Genomic DNA, 19,630 nt, shown 5'->3' on the forward strand with positions numbered 1-19,630 from the left:
TGAGGTTCTTCGAGATGTGTCCCCTTATGGGTGCTCCACTACCCACCCCAATCCCCTCTACTTCAGAGTTTGAAGCAAGCTCTGTGGTAGAGAAGGAACTGAGGAGTCCGGGTCACATGTGCGACACTTCAAGCGCCAACAGTGTGCGAGGCAGGCACCATGTGTGTGCAACCCATACGGGCACTGCTGCAAAACTCTCTGAGAAAAGGTGCAGGGACACACCATCACCAGGAGTGGACCACCCACAGGGACACACATCTCGAAGAACTGCAGTTACTGCACAAGGTGAGTAACCTTCTCTTATAATTTCTAAAGCACCCAAAGTTGTTCTACATGTGTTACCGAACAAAGAGAGAGAGATGATCCCACCCTGAGGAACTTAGAAACTAATTTTAGATGTAACTCAATGAGTGGAAGTAACAAACTGTAAGGAAAGCTACAGAATGAGAAGAGAAAAGGGTAACTATAAAAAGAGCACATGATTACCTAGTTACTATTAGCAACATACCTTTGTCTTATTGCATGGCAAGTTAAGCACATAAATCCCAACACATTAACGTGAAACTTTCCCCCTCTTTTGTGGGTTTGCACCTTATTTCCTTCTTACAGCTGAAACCAAATTTATAAAATAATTTCAGATCACATTATTGTGATGTAATAGGGATTTCAGTTTGCCAGTAAATTCCTATTTTCCAGCCTGTCTGTAGCTGGGTCCTGAATAACATCAGACAGTACAGTATAGCTAACTAACAATGATGAAGTTGAAATTACTCTAGTTATTTCAGATGCATAAATGTTACCAATAAACTTTAGCAAATTATTTTAAAAAAATAACACTACTTTTTATTAATTTTTGTTGTTCCATTTGCCAGCTTTCAGGAACACAAATAATGTGCAATTGCATTATCACCAAAAAAGTTTCTCTCGCACTAGTGTAGTATTTCCAACAGTATGTATGCATATGTTGCTTATGCAGATTTTATCTCTTTGAAAGGCAGTCAAATTAGTCTTCTTTTAGAGCATAGATCCTACAGGCTGTAATTTCAAACCTCATTTTCAAATACTCAGTGGCAACAGATCATTAGTTTGGTGCAAAATGACACCATTGTACCAAGTGTTATAAGAGTTTGTAGGCCAGTGGTTTTCAACCTTTTTTCATTTGTGGACCCTTAAAAATTTCAAATGGAGGTATACATCTTAGACCCCAAATTGAAAACCACTGTTCTAGGCAAAATCCTACTTTACCTAAAGGAGCTGCACTGGTTGTAGGGAGCATGAGCAGTATTGGACACATATCCTGCACAAAAAGTGCACTAGTCCTCTTTTGTCTCTTCTTTGCAGCTGTTCTGAATTATGCAATTGACAATCTACAAAAGGGCATCTGCAGAACTGTTTGAAAAGCATTCCATCTCCGAAGGCTTACTGCAAAGACAAAAGTCCTTGAGGAACTCGTATGTGAAGCGTTTTTGCATATGATTGTACTCTTCCTAGTTATAGTGAAAGTGACCTACAGCTTATCCTTGACAAGTTCTCAGAGGTAACTAAATGGTTTGGACTCACCTAGAAAAAACTAGAATCTTCTTCCAACACGCCCCCATCAACCATTACCACTGAGCCAAACATCACCATCTATGGTGCAAAACTAAAGAACATCAATCAATCACTCTACATATCTTGGCAATATCATCTGAAGTAATGGTTCCCTGGATCAAGAAATATCACACAGAACATGAATGGAAAGCCAGGCTTTCAGGGGACTTCACCATAGGACATTCAACCAGCATACTATCAAACTGTCAATGAAACTTATGATATACAATGCAGCAATGATAGAATCCATTTTACATGAGAGTGAAATATGGACAGTTTACTACAGATATATCAAGCAACTAGAAAAATTTCACCTGTGCTGCCTTTCCTCTATTCAGAAGATCCAGTGACAAGACAAAGGGTCAAACATTAACATCCCTGAAACAGGCAAAACAATCAGCAACAAGATAATGATTTCAAAGCTCAACTTATATGGACAGGACTGCTGAAGACTAGGGCTGTCGATTAATCATAGTTAACTCATGCAATTAACTCAAAAAATTAATCATGATAAAAAATTAATCACTACTAATCTCAGTTTTACATCACACTGTTAAACAATGGAATACCAACTGAAATTTATTAAATATTGTTTGATGTTTTTCTACATTTTAACAAGCATCATCAGTATGGAATGGTGGCAGAAGCATGAAGGGGCATTCAAATGATTAGCATATCTGGCACATAAATACCTTGCCTGATACAAAATCATAGAATATTAGGGTTGGAAGAGACCTCAGAAGGTCATCTAGTCCAATCCCCTGCTCAAAGCAGGACCAACACCAGCTAAATCATCCTTTGTCAAGCTGGGCCTTAAAAAAACCTCTGAGGATGGAGATTCCACCACCTCCCATTCCATTCCCATTCCAGTGCTAGGGAGGTGGTGAAGGTTCCACCACCTCCCTAGGTAACGCATTCCTAGTGAAATAGTGTTTCCTAATATCCAACCTAGACCTCCCCCACCATTACACCTCATTCTGTCATCTGCCACCACTGAGAACAGCCTAACTCCATCCTCTTTTGAACCCCCTTTCAGGTAGTTGAAGGCTGCTATCAAATCCCCCCTCACTCTTCTCCTCTGCAGACTAAATAACCCCAGTTCCCTCAGCCTCTCCTCGTAAGTCATGTGCCCCAGCCCCCTAATCATTTTTGTTTCCCTCCACTGGACTCCAATTTATCTACATCCTTTCTGTAGTGGGGGGCCCCAAACTGGACACAATACTCCAGGTGTGGCCTTACCAGTGCCGAATAGAGGGGAATAATCACCTCCCTTGATCTGCTGGCAATACTCCTACTAATACAGTCCAATATGCCATTGACCTTCTTGGCAACAAGGGCACATTGCTGACTAATATCCAGCTTCTCATCCACCGTAATCCCCAGGCCCTTTTCTGCAGAACTGCTGCTTAGCCAGTCGGTCCCCATCCTGTAGTGGTGCATGGGATTCTTCCTTCCTTAGTGCAGGACTCTGCACTTGTCCTTGTTGAACCTCATCATATTTCTTTTGGCCCACTCCTCCAATTTGTCTAGGTCACTCTGGACCCTATCCCTACCCTCCAGCATATCTACCTCTCCCCTCAGCTTAGTGTCATCTGTAAATTTGCTGAGGGTGCAATTCATCCCATCATCCAGATCATTAATAAAGATGTTGAACGAAACCAGCCCCAGGACCGACCCCTGGGGCACTCCGCTGGTAAAGAAAAAAGTGCCAGGCAAATGCCTGTTCTCACTTTCAAGTGACATTGTAAATAAGAAGTAGGCACCATTATCTCCCATAAATGTAAACAAACATGTTTGTCTGAGCAATTAGCTGAACAAGAAGTAGGACTGAGTGGACTTGTAGGTTCTAAAGTTTTACATTGTTTTGTTTCTGAGTGCAGTTATGTAACAAAAAAACCCCACATTTGTAAGTTGCACTTTCATGATAAAAAGATTGCACTAGAGCACTTGTATGAGGTGAATTGAAAAATACTATTCTTTTATCATTTTTACAGTGCAAATATTTGTAACAAAAATATAAAGCAGTGTACACTTGATTTCAGTTACGACAGAATACAAGGTTTCAGAGTAGCAGCCGTGTTAGTCTGTATTCACAAAAAGAAAAGGAGTACTTGTGGCACCTTAGAGACTAACAAATTTATTAGAGCATAAGCTTTCGTGAGCTACAGCTCACTTCATCGGATGCATTTGGTGGAAAAATTTTTTCCACCAAATGCATCCGATGAAGTGAGCTGTAGCTCACGAAAGCTTATGCTCTAATAAATTTGTTAGTCTCTAAGGTGCCACAAGTACTCCTTTTCTTTTAAACAGAATACAAATATATTTGAAAATACAGAAAACATCCAAAAATATTGAAATAAATGATATTCTATTATTGTTTACCAGTGTGATTACTCGTGATTAATTTTTTTAATTGCTTGACAGCCCTAGTGAAGACAGAATTATGAAAATATCCTCTCTGGTGAGCTGAAACTCAGAGACCCCAGGAAGAATGGTCAATGTAAACACTTCAAAAGAAACTCTTAAGCAAAATCTCAACTCATGCAGCATAATACTGATATCTTTGAAAACACAGCCAAGGACAGACCTGAATGGAGAACTATCAACAATAAAAGATTGTAAACTTTGAGAAAGACGTATGAAAAATGGAGATGAAAAAAGGGCCAAATGTCATGCCAAGTCTTCAGTGGGAGCCTACACATTCCTGATATGACATCTGTTTGTGAACTTGCTCCTTGCAGATTGCAGCCACGAGAGAACACCAGACTGACAGGCATATTACTCCTTTGCTCAGGAGCAGCATGTGCATGTAACTAAAGCATGCTGCTCACTGCGGCATTTGTGGCCAGTTGGTTTGGAAAGTAGGAGAGATGCTGCCTTTTTACTTGCTTGGAAAGGAAGGAGAGGAAGTGCCCTCATCCTCTCAGAGTGCAAGGCTAGCCCTAAAATGCTCAATCCTGTTGCACTGAAGTCAATGGGAATTTCACCACTGACTTCAGTTGGAGCAGGATCAAGCCCAGGGTTCCAAAGGAGTATTTTGCTAAGAACCCTAAAGGAGGAAAACACTTCAAAGGCAGAAGCTCTGGTGCAAGGACCAATATGAAATAAAGCCTTATTATTAGAGTTGGTTTTAACATGTAGTGAATAACTTATTCTATTCATGTTATGTTTTTTGTTTGTAAATTATCTACAAACAGATCAGAAAATGTTTGAATTTATTAAAAATTGTTCACAAATTCCTTCAGAAAATAATTGATGGATTGCAGACTGCAATGTGTGAATAAATAGTTGCAACTTACAATCTCCATTCCACTGTTTGATCTTAGTTACACAAGTCATCCAATCAAAGAACAGAAACAATACCATATGACTTATGGATGTGACCACCATGTGGAGAATTTTGAATTGTATGTTTGATTGTAATGTCCACAATTTGCACTGTGTTTGTCAGTTACATAGGTCACACGGTAGTATTTCTGTTCCCTGAGAGGATGATTTATGTAACAAACCAACAAAATGTGAATTTTACAATCAAAAATTTTCTTTTAGTACTAGAGGTTCAAGTGTTCAAATGTTCACTGAAAACAAATATGAAAGGATTACTGCCCTGGATTCAAAATTCACTCATATATTTGATTGACTATTTTCAGAAAATGTTTTCCCTCAGTCACTCAGCAATCTTTATTGTCACTATAACGCACACAAGTTCTCAAAGCACAAGCACAACATCACCATATTAGATTTTGTGTGATAGACCAAAGCACAGAGGTTCATTCATAAATAACTTTATCTTCATTTCAATGGAAAGACTCCGGTTAAAAGCAACTATCTTTAGTCAGGCCCTAAATGGTTAATGTACTGATCAGAACTGGTACTTAATTATTATCTTCCTTCCCGGTCTTATTGCACACATCTGCTTGTCTTTCCCTTACAACTTCATTCTTGCTATTCTTTTCATTGTGTATTATAAGCTGCTGGTAGCAATCTTAGCTCTTCAACTGACAGCAAAATTATGAGGTGCTCAACACAAGACGAAAATTCTCTTGCTCTGGTGCTAGTTCATTTGCATCATATTTTCAACATGTTAGCAGTTCTTTCTTGATAGGAGACATTAACTCCACATTCATCAGCAGGAGGTCAAACTGATTTTTTTTGACAGTCTGTTAAATTCTGTACTTTGGAAAATTATGTTGGTTTCCAGTGTCAGATATCTGGATTGCCAGCTCAGTTAACACACAAGAAGATAGAAGAGTTGCTGCTAGCAAGGTGTGAAATGCAAATTGAAACAAACAGATATCCTTTTTGCCTTTATAGAAAGATCATTGCTAACCTCATTTTGTTTTCGCTGTGTGCTTTTAAGAAAACACTTCTGTACCATGAGGTACACACAGAGACTTCAGAGATCATTTTCCTATGGTAAGAAGGCAATGTATCCAAGACAGTACCCACAGTACTGAGCAAGATAGGCTGATTTTTGCTTCAGGCTTTGTCTTCACTAAAAAAATAAAGTATGTTTTTACATTGTGATGCCTATCTCACTGTAAAAGCCTAGCGGAGATAAAGGTAGTGTTTACCTGATGTAGCTAATCAAGATCCACCCTGACTAGTTTCATCAAGCCAAAAAATACTGGGTCTTGTCTCCACTAGGATTTTATTCTGAGAGAGTACTGTCTCAGTGTAAAAATATACCCCTTTTGCAATAAAGACATAGCCTCATTCACTTATCTGTATAGTACATCATACCTGCTGCTATCAGGATAAATAACAGCTTCTTTGTCACTAAAGATATAGACAAGTACTTGTTATACAGTACTAAGGCCGGAGAATATGAAGTCCTTCAGGAGCCTAGTAATGGGACACAGGATCTTTTTAGCTCAGTCTAGTTCCAGAGTTAAAATCACCCTGAGGAGGGAATAGACCATCTCTAGTTCTCTCAGAAGCCCTGTATTAAGTGAATTGGGGGTTTATAAGAAACTCAGCTGAGGCATCTGTCTACATTACAAGCATCATCACAACAACTGGTACCCCTGGGTGGTAGTCTCAGCAGAGAGGCCAAGAACTGAATGGAGACTGAGATACTTTCTCAGCCTTAAAAATAGTCCCTGGAGGTCACAGTTGAGTCGTGTTGATCAGACATTTTGGGGAAAGCTGGTATTGCTGCTCTTGTGCAGTGGATAAATAGAGGATCCTTAGTCTTCAGTCCTGTCCATCTGGTATTATTCATCAATAATAAATGTAAATAAAACCCCCAAAGCTTACAACAACCAAAGACAGGGTAATGAGAATTAAAGCTGGAAATGCCCTTGGTCATCCTGCAGATATCGCCACACAGCAGGGATATTGTACAATATAGGCTACAATACTCAGGTTTAAAGGTTTAGGTTAAAAATGGAGGTTCAGGAGTTAACTCTGAACCCATGTCACCATGATCAGGGCCCAAGAAGAGTGTGTCAGAACTGCTGGGCTCTGCAGAAAGATTATCAAAAGTTCAGAGGGTGGCAGGGTTGTTAGTGCACAGGACAGATGAAAGGCACAAGCCAAGTCAAAGGGGGCAGGCAGGATGCAAGGCAGTGAACACCTCTCTTTTCCTGACCAGTTAGCAGTGCGGACCAGACACAGAAAGTGCAGCCTGCTGCATTATCTTTTCCAACAGTGGCACGGCGGATCTAGTGTGCTGGTTGCTCCAGGAATCCTTATTTTAGTGTGTGGGGGTGGGGGCATTTGGGAGGATTATTTTGCAATCTTCAGTGCTGCATCAGAAGGAATCTGAACTTAACCTATATTTTGTTACCTATAAAAAAAAATTATCAGCACTTCAACGTGAACATGACTATAATAAGACTCCTGATAGAGCTTATTTATTTGCTACCTGCACACTAATGGGCTTATGCCTGTTTTGTCTCATCCCTTCCCTGGAAGCCTGTTGCTATGATTTAAGAAAAAGGAAAAAACCAAGTTCTGACTCCTCCTCATTTTTCCTCTCTTCCATGGCTGCATTGCACCTATCTGACAAATTCATTTCTTTTCTCAGCAAAGAAATTGGGTCTTACTGTGCAATATTTCTAAAATGAGGATGATCAGCCTATAAAGAGCTCTTCCTCTGGGTTAAGGAAAACATGCCATTCCTAAAGTCTTGCTATTACACATACACCAGGGAACAGTCACAGGAGCTATTGTACAAATGCTTTGGTGAGGCAAAGAGCTCCCATGGGTATCAAATCCACTGTCCATTTTGGTCAATTTTTCGATTATATGATTTTAAAAATTGTAAATTTCATTATTTCAGTTATTTAAATCTGAAATTTCATTGTGTTGTATTTGTAGAGGTCCTGACCCAAAAAGGAGTTGTAGGTGGTCACAAGGTTATTGTAGGGCAGAGTTATGATACTGCTACCCTTACTTCTGCGCTGCTGCTGGCGGCAGCATTGCCTTCAGAGCTGTGCAGTTGGAAAGCGGTGGCTGCTGGCCTGGAGCCCAGTTCTGAAGGCAGCGCACCGCCAGCAGCAGCACAAAAGTAAGGGTAGCATGGTACGGTATTGTCATGCTTACTTTTGTGCTGCTGCTGGCGGTGCGCTGCCTTCAGAGCTGGGCACCCGGCCAACAGCTGCCACTCTCTGGCCACCCAGCTCTGAAGGCAGTGGAGAAGTAAGGGTGGCAATACTGTTACCCCCTCCTCCCCTAAATAACCTTCTGACCCCACTACAACTCCTTTTTGGGTCAGGACCCCCAATTTGAGAAATGCTGGTCTCTATTATGAAGTCTGTATAATATTAGGGTAAAAGCACACAACAGACCAGATTTCACATGAGGAGACAAGATTTCAGAGTTTTTCATGGCTGTGAATTTGGTAGGGCCCTACCCCGGGTGAGATTCCGCTCTGAAGTGATACATATGGAAGCTGCTCTGCCCCTCAGGTGACCAGCAGAAGGCACTCATGCTGAAGATGCACATTCAACCTTAAAATGCACAGGACTGCCAGGCTGCAGAGTTGTATGAGATTAAGTTGTTCAGTAAAATCTTTTATAAACCTGTAACTTTTATAAACCTGTACAAGAAGCTACCCTTATTAGGCAACTGCTTGTCTTAACAGATTTAACACCCCAAATTATCTCCAAACCCACTGAGTCACAAATCTGCCCCACCATCAGAAGGCCACCTCTCTAAACAACCTATATTTGCCAATTTCCTTGAGTAGTTTAAAGTACAGTTCTATTCTAAATAAAGAGCCTGTACACAGCACTGCAGGGTTCTGGGTTTATTGTCTCACAATGATTTCTACATTAAATATATTCCATTTATATGGAAAAGTGTTTTCTCAAACTGCCAACCTTGCTAATGCAGCCTGGGCCGTAACAGTCATGTTGGAGTCTTTCCATCTCATGCAGCAGCACCAGCAATAAAGATTCTGCAGGCAAAACTAAGACCTTGGCTATACCTGCACCAGCTTCAGATTATGCCCCTTCCCCTCCCTCCCCCCGGTGACATGTGTCTTACACCATTGTTTTCAGTAGGATTACACAGGTTTAACTGATTGGAATTTAATAATCAATCCTATTAAAGCACTACATGGAATACAATCCACACTCACTCTTAGCTGTTCTGCTGCTGCAGGCTATGAGAAGTAAAAAAGCAGTGAAAAAACTATTTTTATCACCAGCAGATAAGACTGAATAAATTCTGTGTATGAAGATGCCATTTTTACATAGGCACTTTTCAGAGTAGAAATGCACTTTGAGAACAGTTGTGAACTGGACACAAAGGGAAAAGTCTTTCCTTTCTTCTTTCCCAAACTAAGATAGCACCCTGATCAGAGACAAAAGACCCCCAAAACAATAGTTATTTGTTATTCTATGTGTTTAAAACTCATTTCACACTGAATTTGCTCAGTGGAAAATACTTGGAAATTTTTGGAAAATACAGTACAGTTGAAGGAGATTAACAAAAATTACAGAGGATTTTTTCAGTTTTCCTACTGGACCTGATTCTGCAACACATAGTGAGTAAGGCATTTACTCACCCAAGTAATCCCATTGGAGCCAGCGGGACTGTTTGTGTGAGTAAGTGCTATCCAGAGTGAGTAAGGTTTACAGTGTATGGACCTCTATTAACCATGGCAAATCGGAAAAAATGTCTGATGTGTTTCAATTGGACTGAGTACACTATTAGAGTTTCTGAAGCTTGCAACAACAAAGAAAGATGCTGTTTATATAGGGTTAGTTGGCAGAAATATATAAACACTTTGGCATATCTAGCCACCTAATGGAAGTGACTAAAATGGAATCCACTCGGCGTTGAACTCTTTTGAAAGTCTGACACTATGTTTTTTCTGCATGAGATACCTTTCACTGTTCTGTCCCCCATTATCCAAAAGATACCAACATTTCTGACTTTATCTCCCAGCAGCATTTAGGGATTGCTTTTTAATCTCGTCGTTAAACAGAAGCATGTGCTCTAGAGTAGAGCTGATCAGGAATTTTTCAACAAAACTTTTTTTTTTTTGGTCAGAAAATTCTGAATTTATTGGAACCAAAAGCGTTCACAGGAAAGGGTCGGTTTTGGTGGATTGTCATTTTGAAAACAAGTTGGAAAAAAGTTTCAGAATTGTCAAAACATCCCATTTTAACACTGCTGAAATGAAAAAAAAAAATCAGAACTTTTGGTTAAAATTATTTTTTTAATTTAAGATATAGAAAAAAATTTAAAAAACAAAAAAAATCAAAATGAAACCTTTTGAAATTATGTAAAACAAAATTTTGATTGACCCAAGCTAATGGGTGGGGGGGGAGGATCATCCATATGAGAAGAATTTCAAGATTTTGACTTTTTTTCCTGTTCTGAGAAATTCAAAAATTTGCCAGGGACAAGAAAATTATTTGCCACCCTTTATTCTAGAGTCTTGTAAACTGTTTGGGTCAGGTGCTGTCTCTTACTATGTATTTGTACAGTACTATCAAAATTGGGCCCCAAACTCGATAGGAACCTCTGAAAGTTAATGTATTATAAATAATAGAATAAAGAGTTGTTTAAATGGATTTATTAGAGAAACGCCCAACTTGAAAAGACTGGATCTGAACTCCCCAAGAATTGAAAGGGGAAGGCTCCTCCAAACCAGGGTGTTGGTTTGTGCCCATCTAACCTTTATTGGTTCTTCATTCTACATATTCCTAATTGCTGTGGTCCCTGGAAGCTACTTGACCTTTACTACATTTTTATATGTTTCAGAGTAGCAGTCATGTTAGTCTGTATCCGCAAAAAGAAAAGGAGGACTTGTGGCACCTTAGAGACTAACAAATTTATTTGAGCATAAGCTTTCGTGAGCTACAGCTCACTTCATTGGAAGTACTCCTTTTCTTTTTACATTTTTATATGAGAACAATAATGTTAACTGTTCTTCCTGTGGGTAACGAATGACACCTAGTGGCCAGATATTGCCCAAAGTGAGGGGGGAACACCTCTTTTTTTGGACTGTCTTTGTAGTTTGACTTTTCTTATAGGACAAGCCCTTCTTTAATCACCTATTACTTAGCTTCTTTAAGGAGCCATGTAAACCCCTGCAGATATAAAGCTATGTTTTTTTCCTACTGTTTCCCCACCATTCTTGTATATAATGATTACTCCTTCTCTAATTCAGAAAGGAAGAACAATATTTGCTTTCAAGACACATTTTTAAAACCAGCCACAGATTGGGGGTAAATTTGTATTCTTTCCTCTCCCTGCCGATTGTCAAGGGGATTCTTTGCCCCAGTGGGATCCTCCTCTTTGACCAACAGTTCTGTTTTGGAGCGGTCAGCTATGACTGCTGGCTCCAGGCCACTCAGGCTATTCAGTGTTGTATCTCATTGTCTCTCAGCAAGGGGAGAACCTATCCCCATGCCTCCACAGGAATCTTGGGAAAGGCATTACCTTCTCCACTGTCACTCCCAGGGCCTTGGCTAGCACCCATGGCGCCAACATCATATAGAGATCCTCATTGGTGGACCTGTGTGCCAATGCAGATCTCATTGCTGGATCTGGGCCTAAATCAGTAGATAAGAACAATGACCACTTGGATTATGGGACTGGACAGTTTTGTCCCAAAAGTAAACTAGAGCAAGTCTAGGGCTGTTCTGGCATCCAATTATAGCTAGAGGACAGATGCATTCTGATGCGGGATAACTTCCCTCAGCCACAAAAGCCTGTACTGCAGGCATCTCTATTTTCACTCCCCCCAGGCTACTTGTCCTACACAGTCTACCTCTGGCCCTTTGTATCAGGACAACTGCCATACAGAGTCTCTCTTACAGTCCCCTTACATCAGGGAGGCTCTCTCATACAGCCCTTCACTCAGTATACAATCCTCCACAGAATCCCCTTGCCTCAGGGGTGACCCACATACTCCACCAAGTTGTCACAGGGTGCTCCTCCCTCTGCTTGTCTGGTGCGTCCTCCTGGTCACTCTAGGAATTAGTTCTCAAGGTCAGCACCCCTTCCCAAAGTTGTATGCCATCACCTCATCTTTCATTCTGCTCTACAGCTCCTCTCTCATCCAGGAATCATGACATCCTCCTCCTGACTCAGCCCTCCGGCTAGGTCACACAGCATTCCCTGTTCTAGCATACAGTCCTTCAATTCTGTCACTCCCAGTGACCCAGGCAATCTTCCCATTCACTACCCTGCTAGTCTATGCCATGACCTCAGTAGCTAGTAGAGGAACTGAGGCCTGCCCCCTACTCCAAGATCCAGGCAACAGACCCTCACACCTTTCCTCCTCCAGCCCTCACTACTCCTTCCCTGGACTACTCCCTACAACTCCTAGTTCCCGTCTTCTCTCTGGCTGTACCAGCTCCAAACACTCCTCCCTCTTCTCAAGAAGTTACCTCCATTTCCCAGCAGCAGTTCTTGTCTGTTGCCAGCTTCCAGGCTTTTTAGGCCCCACCTGTTCCTGCCCAGCTGAACCTGCTTGTGATCAATATCCTCTCTCCCCCACCAGGTACAGCCTGTGGAGTTAATAGGCCTATCTGGCCACCTTAACCCCTTCCAGTCCTGTATGGAGTAGACATCCCATCAAAGAAGCATTGTAGTCCTGGGGATAAAATGTGAATCTACCACCCTTATTGGGATTTTGTTCCTGCTTCTGCTGCAAACTTCCCATATAACCTCTGACAATCTGTTAGACTGTCTTGCTCCTCAGTTACCCCATCTGCAAAAAATATGGACCTACGTACATTCTCCTTAGGGCCAGGGACCATGCTGGCTGTAACTGCAGGAAGAGGAGGTATTTCACCAGAACCTGGAGTTTTATTATTACTTGCATTACAGTGGCTCCTAGGAATCTCAGTCAAGGACAGGAGTCCCATTGTGCAAGGTGCTGTACTGACAATTGACAAAGAAGGCAGTCCCTCACCCAGAGAGCTCACAATCTACGTTGTGGCAGGATGCAAAAGCTGGCAAAAGGTGAAGAGGTGGGCTGGAAGGATGCGATAATAAAGAAAACATAGTTAAACAAAAAAGCACCTCACCACTTGCCTACTCAATGCCAGATGGGAGTGGTTTAAGCATCATGGCAGAGGTAGGGTTTTAGGAGGGATTTAAAGAGGGTAAAGTGGCAGCTTTTCAGATTTTCATGAGGAGTTTTCCCATACAGGGGGTTTGGTGTGGGAAACAGAAGTATAGTTTCACTTTTGAAAACCCATTTTGGCCATTTTGGAAGTTGACAATGAAAATATTTTCTGTCACTGGGCCAGATTTCCAGGCCCATTCTGCCTGTGCAAAGCAAGTTGTGCAACTCACCTAAAACCAACTCACTAAGATTTCTGAGGATTCTCCTTGCATAGAAAACAACAAAGGAGAATATTTCTGAAATGGCTGAAGAAAATTCCTCAAGCTGTTTTTGAGTTATGGGCCATTAGCAAAAATTACCCTGACATGAAAAGTTTACTTTTGTCTAATTTTTTTGGTCTCCCTTTAGTTCATAAGCAGCTTGGCACAATCCCTTTAAACTTTTCATATAGTTAAATCCTTGAAGTTGCTTCTATATCACTCTCCACCCCAGCCCCTAATAGATGCTCTGGGAATGGATATGTCTGGGTATCTCTATACTCTGAAGATCCCTGGCTCCTTAAGAGTGCTCTGCAGCTATTCTAACTTGGACCAGTAGTCCAGCCTAACAAATATTAACCTCAGGATTCAGGGAGTCACCCACATGACATACACACTCCCTTACACACCCTCTGAATTTGTCCCTCCATTTGTAATTTGTCCATTTCTTGGGTTGTCTGATTATTACTTTAGATGGGTTCACAGAGTAATTGTATTCCAGTTTTACAAGGGGAAATTTGTGTTCCTAAGATTAAATTTCTCTTGTTGCACCTGAACTGAGGCTTACAACTACTTCCAGATCAGACAAACCCATCAGAATAGGCATGATTTTAAAACCTGAGCCTTACCTATGGGTTTGCAAACAGATTCAACCATGAGAAAGCCAGTGACCAGATATTCAATGATACTGAGCACCTGCAGCTTATATTGAAGTCAATAAGGGCTGCAAATCAGGCCCTTGGGTCATTCAAAGGCAGACCTTTTCATACTTCAAAGCCTGCAAACCCAGCTCTGATATAAAAATGTGTATTTCTCTTTTGAACCAAATTTGGGAGGATTTGCACAGTCCACATATATAGCTTGTGCATAATCCACCTGGTTCATCATGCATTCTGCCATTGTACCACCACTACATTTCAGAGGTTCTGCAGCGATGATGATGAAGCCCGTAGATTTTTCATGTATTTCATGAAATACATGTTTCATGTAAAACATCCCAGCTGTTTTCTCCATTCCATTGCTGTTAGGTGACAAAAAAATCAATGTCCAAAGTGGTTTAATAGCAGCAGCCAAATCATTTCACCTCAGCTGAAACTAATCCATTCAGAGGCTGTTTAATGTTTTGAGTAATTTTTTTGGGGCTGATCAGAATATTAATTAAAGACTGGGCTGGTCACAGCTAATGAATTGGGTTACTAATGGTGCAAATGGCCATTTGTTTACTCTCATAAATGAATGAGGATGGGGACTGAGGATTATTTGTTTTCCTATATAGGAATCATCATTCAGTTACATAAATTAAATTCTACTACCTAATTTTTTAATTTACCAGTTCCCTACATGAACAGAATGGTAGTCTGCGGGAAAAAAAGTGTACTTCTGTTATAAGGGAGAGACGAATTCAGCCCTACCTGTTTTTCCACTGCCAGAAGGAGATCTTCAGCCAAAGGCATTAGTGTAATCTCTAGGCCTAAGAGACTACTACATTAGTGCCTGTGACTGAAGATCTCCTTGAACCCCAGTTCATGTCCAAATAATCTTATACACAGTGCTGGTGGAAAACGCATGCTGGAAACATTATGTATCACAAAACTCTAGCTAAAATTAAAATACGTTGCAATTCTTGGGGTCCGTTAATAACAGCTTCATTGTGAGCCCAATTAACAAATAAATTATTTTTGAGTTCGGTAACTTTCTTCAACTATCACTTCTTAGCTTGGTTTGGATGAGAACCTTCATATTTTTATTGATTCAACTACAAACTCAGTACTTCTGGAAATTAAAAGAAAATGCAGGCAGTTCTTACGAGCGATCCATGTCACATCCTCCATTTTTAAGCAAAACTTCTCATTGACTTGAGTGGTGAGTTCTTCTGATAAACAGATGGTACCATGCAGTTTCATATTTTCACAATTGTCCTTAAACAGTCACCTGCTAGGTCAGAGCATACGAGGTACTTTCACATTCATTACATTCAACATATGTGCCATTCCAAAAGAAACAAAGTGCTTTGGTTTTGTTGAAATTTGTAACTGCAAAAGTTCCCATTATAAAAATGAGGGAGGGGAGGGGAAAAAAAGAGAAAAATCTATAACTGGAATTTAATTCAATTCTGTGTTTGTAAATCAGAACACATTCTTCTGCTGGAGTTTATACAGCATGTTTGCAGCCTTGCTGTCCAACATAAATGCTTCATCTTACCAGATACTTTTTAGTTTTGTTCAACTGAAATTCCTATCTCCAATTTCCTAGCTTGTATCTATGGGCTGAACTCAGGGAAGAATAGAATTTTAGCTCCCTAAAACAGATTGCCCTCAGTCATGTCTGGAGCAACCACATGAACATCAGTTGCAGGTAACTGTGGGGAGAGAATGTTGCTATGCAGCATCTGTTATCGTGACTTCAGAATTTGGTTGTCACATTCTTATTTAGGCTTTGCTGCCCTCCGCACCCAGTGGCAGGATTTATTCAGCTGTAAATTGGACTGGGTTTAAGCATAACCAGTATAAATGGTCAGTTGGAGATCCCCTGTTTTGGGCCAATCACAGGAACTTGCTTTCTCCTTCTCTGGCACTGGGATCACTATGAAATGACAACTTTCTGCCAGAGCCTCCTCTCATGGCACCACGGGAGATGGAGTCAACTCCTGGTGTGATCCTCCATGCTGGTAGCTTGGAGCCCTTACCTTTTTTGTGACTCTGCAAGGAGTTAGACTGGCCCTAGGCATGTGTTAAAGTCACTTCACTTCCTGCCTAGAAAGATCTAGTAATATTTCTCTACAATTTGAATAAATGTATATTTTCAGCATAGTCAGTTGAATTAGGGATTTCTGTCCTTGCTAGAACCCTGACTATACAGATAGTTTGATCTAATTTGGTTCTTTTTCAGGGGGTTCATCATCAGCCTGGGTAAAATAAATAAATATAAAAAAGAGTAAGACTAGATGCTGCTTTGTGTGAAATCATTTTTCACCAAAACATTTTTATGACAGTCTTACATCAGGAATCATATTTTTGTGATGAACTGAACTTCATTATTGGAAACATTCCCAATGAATTAAGAAACCATCTACTTTGGAAACCACTTTGGCTGGAAAAGGTGAGCACACTTCCAGCTTCAGAAAATTTCCCCCCCATTTAGGTCAGTAAAGGTCTGATCCAACAAAGTTGTGAATATCTACTGATCGGTGCTCAGCACATTGTGAGATAGCTGTGACACACTGTACTCCAAAATAACACCCTGAACCCCCATATTAACTCCTGTTATAGGATTATGATTAAGGCTACATTTTAGTCATGGGTGTTAAAAAGCCCCTTGATGATACTGTGCCCCAACTGGTACATGTAAACGGACTCCAGGCCTGTCACAATAGAGTGGCGGGGCAAACATGATTTGTTGTGTTGAATGAGAAACTGAGGCACACCACTCACTGATTTGATGGCTGAATGCCAAGATGAGTCAAAACTGGAAAATATGGAACTCTCTAGTGAGCTGACACCAGTCGAAAAGGGGGAAGTGTTATCAGCGCTGGAAAGGTACAGTGAGGTATTTTCCAACAAACCAGGGAGGACACACTTGCTGTCCCACAGAATCCTCGCAAAAAAGGACACAGTGCCCCCCTTCCAGGACTTACAGGGCCACCAGCAAGGTGAAGGAGCAAATTCGTGCTGAGATACAAAGCATGTTGGACCTGGGAGTGATTAAGGAATCTGACAATGCGTGGGCTTCCCCCGTGCTCTTGGTCCCCAAAAGAGATGGCACTGTAAGATTTTGTGTAGGCTATAGGAAACTCAATGCTGTCACTGTAACAAATGCATATCCCATGCCAAGAATTGATGGCATGCTGGATGTCCTGAGTCAAGCCAAGTACCTCAGTATCTTTGCTCTAACTAAAGGTTACTGGCAGATCTCTTTGGAAGGGGAGGCACAACAAAAATCAGCTTTTATTACTGATATATGGCTCTATGAATTTATCGTGCTACCTTTTGGTCTGGTGAATGCTGGGGCAACCTTCCAGAGACTGGTTAACAGAGTATTAAATGGTTTGCAGCATAGGCGCCAACTCCGTGGGTGCTCCAGGGCTGGAGCACCCACAGGGAAAAATTAGCGGGTGTTCTGCACCCATCGGCATTCAAGCTCACCCCTCCTCGCCTCCTTCTCCACCCTCCCCAAGCAAGCCGCATCCCTGCTCTTCCCCCTCCCTCCCAGTGCTTCTCACCCTCTGCAGCCTAACAGCTGTTTGGCAGGCTTCAGACTTTCCAGGAAAGTGGGAGTGGGAGGAGCGGGGATATGGCATACTCAAGGGAGGAGGCAGAGAAGAGGGAGGGCAGGTGCAGGGACTTGGGGGAAGGGAGTGGGGTGGGAAAAGGCAGGGTGGGGCAGGGACTTGGGGGAAGGAGTGGAATGGAGGTGGGGGAAGGGCAGTGCAGGGGTGGGAAGAGGCAGTGCAGGGGCAGGGGCGGGGTCAAGCACCCACCGGGCAAAGGGGAAGTCGGCACCTATGGTTTGCAGAATAGATGACATTGCTGTATTCAGCAACACCTGGGGTGACCACAAGGAGCATCTGGAAATTGTGCTATCAAAGTTCAAAGAAGCTGGGCTAACTGTGAAACCTTCTACGTGCAAGATAAGGGACTTCAGCTGCCCCTATCTAGGACACTGGGAGGACAGGGGGCAAAATATCCCCCGACCCTCTTAAGGTGGAAGCCATCATAAAATGGCCTGTACCCAAAACTAAAAGGCAAGTCCAATCCTTCATAGGCTTGGCAAACTATTACAGGAGGTTTGAGGAGGGGTTAAGTGACATTGTTTCCCCAGTCACTGACTTATGTAAAAAGCATCAACCTAATAAAGTCATTTGGTCAGAGGCATGCCAGAAAGGCTTCGATAAGGTAAAAGCACTCTTGTCTGTGGAGCCTGTGCTGGCCAGCCCTGACTTTGATAAGACTTTTGAATTGTGTACTGATGCATCAGACACAGGGTTGGGTGCTGTGCTGATGCAGACACGGGAGGGCAGCAAGAACCTTCCCATTGCCTTCCTAAGCAAAAAGCTGGCCCCTGCTGATCAGAATTACTCTGTCATAGAGAAGGAGTGCTATACCATTGTGTGGGCCGTCAAACAACTAAGGCCTTACCTCTTTAATAGGTGGTTCAGGATTCTAACTGACCATTCACCTTTGGTATGGCTTAACCAGACTAAGGGCACAAACTCCAAACTGCTACGCTGGAGCCTGGTCCTGCAGGAATTTGACATGGAAATTATGCATATTAAAGGAAAAGAGAACTGGGTAGCAGATGCCCTGTCCAGAAAAGAGGGATTTTAAGTATACTGCCTCCGCCATGGACATTGTCCAAGTCTCTGGCAGTAAGTTCAGGAGGAGGGTGTGACATTGCACTTCATATGCTTTATAGAAATATGCTTATGAATATGAAATAACTGGAATATGCTTTATGATAAATATCCCTTGTATGCTGTCATTAGAAAACTTGTAATCTACTAAGTGTGTTCATCCTATTTGTTTGCATGTATTATTTCTATAGCTGGAGTTAGAAGAATAAGATATAAACTTGTATCGCTGCTGTAAGCTTATTAAGTGGAGACCATTAAGGGTACTCCAGAAACAATCAGTTGTAAATGGCCTTAGTTACTTGAAAGCCTTCCTGTGTACGTGTGGGCCAGCCAATGAAGAATGGAGACTAGGGGGTCTTACAGTGTGACATGTGACCATGTCACCTGACAATGAAATCCATCTTAAATCTGGTACTTTTCCATTGAGGAGAAGGGGTGGGGACCCAGAGAGACAAAAGCTATAAAAGGGGGTGGAGCAGAACAAAGAGAAGCCAGTCATGAGAAAACCCCTGCTTACCACCTGAGATGTCTGCTGGAACTAACAAGGACTGTACCAGGGAAAGGATTGGGCCCAGACTAGGAAGGAGTCTACACTATGAAAGAAGCTTATTGGAACATCTCCGAGGGTGAGATATTACCTGTAATTAGAAAAGGAGTACTTGTGGCACCTTAGAGACTAACAAATTTATTAGAGCATAAGCTTTCGTGAGCTACAGCTCAGCTGTAGCTCACGAAAGCTTATGCTCTAATAAATTTGTTAGTCTCTAAGGTGCCACAAGTACTCCTTTTCTTTTTGCGAATACAGACTAACACGGCTGCTACTCTGATACCTATAATTACTTTCTTAAAGTATTAGGCTTAGACTTGCATGTTTTTGCTTTATTTTGCTTGGTG

The 19,630-nt window shown here is 41.6% G+C and overlaps 1 long non-coding RNA gene across 1 annotated transcript; it reads left to right on the forward strand.

The window, feature by feature from the left end:
• The first annotated feature begins 4,382 nt into the window (after window positions 1-4,382).
• On the forward strand, window positions 4,383-18,934 carry LOC122458471. Its single transcript, XR_006278528.1, has 4 exons — window positions 4,383-4,393; window positions 6,985-6,992; window positions 9,351-9,356; window positions 18,661-18,934. It is a non-coding gene; the product is annotated as an uncharacterized LOC122458471 (long non-coding RNA).
• The last annotated feature ends 696 nt before the right edge of the window (window positions 18,935-19,630 follow it).

Source organism: Dermochelys coriacea, chromosome 2, assembly GCF_009764565.3.
Source record: "Dermochelys coriacea isolate rDerCor1 chromosome 2, rDerCor1.pri.v4, whole genome shotgun sequence".
Classification (NCBI taxonomy): domain Eukaryota; kingdom Metazoa; phylum Chordata; order Testudines; family Dermochelyidae; genus Dermochelys; species Dermochelys coriacea.